Source organism: Wasmannia auropunctata, unplaced genomic scaffold (assembly GCF_000956235.1).
Source record: "Wasmannia auropunctata unplaced genomic scaffold, wasmannia.A_1.0 LD335283.1, whole genome shotgun sequence".
NCBI classification, from domain to species: domain Eukaryota; kingdom Metazoa; phylum Arthropoda; class Insecta; order Hymenoptera; family Formicidae; genus Wasmannia; species Wasmannia auropunctata.
Window position 1 is genome coordinate 3,320 of NW_012027607.1, and position 2,626 is coordinate 5,945.

The following is a 2,626-nucleotide window of genomic DNA, read 5'->3' on the forward strand; positions in this document are numbered from 1 at the left end:
TAAAAAAAAAGTTAAAAAATATACTTATATGGAATACTTTTTTAACTATCAAAAAGGAATTTTTTTAAATTCATTTTGAACAGATTACGCGAATTCGAAAAGAACTCAAGAAAGTGAATTCTTTTTGAAATCAAAAGGATCAGTGGTGCTATTTGGGTAATAATGTGTCAACAAAATTTTAATAACTGTTAAGTAATTTTGTTCCGAACTCATAACGTCGCATCAAGTCGCGGTCATTTTCAGACTTGATTTAGCAATAACACTGAGTCACGCACGAGATCGCAGGTGCGCCGCCCTTGGCCGCGCAACCTGCAACCAGAAAACATCTGAGCCAAGGGGGAGAGTTGATTTTGGGAAAACAACTGATCTGCTTAGGCGTCAGCTGATGACCACGTGCGTGGCCCGTGGTCGCTTCAGCACGTCCGGTCAACCGGGGTATAAAACCCCGGCTCTCGCGCCCGGTGTCGGTCTTTTTCTTTCTCAGGTTTTTCTCGGAAAGTTTTTTGATTCTCTCGGTTTCGGTTGCTCGCGTTGTTCTGTCGCACCGTCACCTTGCCGTTCGTTCGCCGCGAACTTGCGATTACGACTGTAATTATTGTAACTCTGTTTTTTTTGTTAGTTTGTTGTAATTGTCGAAATAAAATCTGTTCACTCAATCGTCTCTCAATCTGTCGATCCAACCGTCCGCTTTCGCTTCCACCACGACGCAATAACTTAATATGTAAAATTCTAATTCTAAGAGTTTCTGAAATTGTCAATTTTAATATTAGATTTATAAAATACGATATGAAAATGTTAACATTATATAATATAATGTTAACACTATTGCGTATAACACTATTGCGCGTCATATAACAGCCAAGAAATCCAAAGCAACGGTCAAAAACTGATAACTCAATTATTTCTGATACACCTGCTGATTACACCTGATATTCGGCCATTTCGTATTTCATAAATTTAATATTAAAGTTGAAATTTCAGAAATTTTTAGAATCTGGAGACGCGGTAGCAGCTCCCGCCAAGTATATTTTCGTTCATTATTTCATGATTTATGATGATACTGAAAGTACTGATGATGGTTAAGATACTAAAAGTACTGATACTGATTTTAATGATAGAGACGCTACAGTGTATCCTTTACTGGACAGATAACACTTTTACAGAAATAAATTATGATTTCTTTTTAAATATTAAATTATATCGATGAATGCCAATTTTTAAGAAAAATGTACATTTTTCTAATTATAATGATGCTATAATAATACCCATAAGTGCCTTTGCGGTTTGAACGCTATTAATGACGCTATTAATGCTGTTTAGAACATGATATTTACCATAGTTAATAACGTAAGAAAATAATAACGAAAGAAATAATGTCTGTGCTGTTTACTTTATGTGTGGGTGTTAAGTGCGAGATTACTTCAGATAAGTTAAACTAAACGTTTTTTATTAAAATTTTAATTTTTGATATTTCATTATAAAGAATTGATGCTTTGTGTTATATTTCATTTTCAGCTTGCGGTTTTAACGCTATTAATGTCATTCAGAACATGATATTTACCATGATTAATAACAAAAGAAAAAAACAAGGAATACACATATTTCCGTAGTTTGAGAGGGGCTCATATTTGCAATTTTGCATAAGTTTAAAAAGTAATAACAATAAAAAGTAAAGAGTTACAGCGTTTTTCACTGGGAGAAACTAAATGTAAGTGCGCACTGGCATTGCACCGACACCATCGCTTGGAGCTCGTGAATCCTATCTGGCAATTCTTGACGATATTTGGTGAAAATGTTTATAGTTTCTTGTAATCGCAAATAATTGCAACAATGATATACTCAGCTTTACTGCTATGTTCTCAGGTAATGTATTTGGGTTTGCTATATACGATAATATCATGTAATTGTTTACCAATACTTTATTAATAATTTAATAATAGTTAATAATAATTTATATATGTAAAATACTATTAATATGTTCTACAGTACTTTGTGAGGTCGAATGAATCGAAGACGGCCGTCGATGATGCAAAAATGAAATTTGCGCACATTGATAGTGATCATCTGATCCGTTGCTTATTATTATTATTATTTCATTCTTTCATGAAACATAGTTGGATAATTCTATCCATGATGAATTGCTTATAGATATGATTAATGTCCAATGGTGTTACAATTACGTGAATTATCGATCATTAAAAAGCAGAGACAACGTAAGGTAACAATTGAGCAGAATGATGGATAGATTTGTATTAAAACGCACTTCAACGGACTTCAAAAGATTCAAAAGATTTTACATTTACATCAGGAAAGCTCTCGTCAATAATTTCTTTACGCAGGTAATATAAATATATTGGATATACAGGGTGTCTCGTACTTAATGGTACAGCGCTTGTGGGGAGGTAGTGTGGACTAAACTGAACAAAAAAGTTCTCTACTATTTTGCGATATTCGCAATAGTTATCGAGATACTAATCATTTTAAAAAAAGAAAAAATTTTACATAATGGCCAAGTTTTTGCTTCACTATGATTCTATTAATCATTTTAATAACTTTAAATCTGTTATTACGAAACTTAAAGTTATTTGCAAAGACAATGGCATTAAACTTTTGCTGCATATAATTT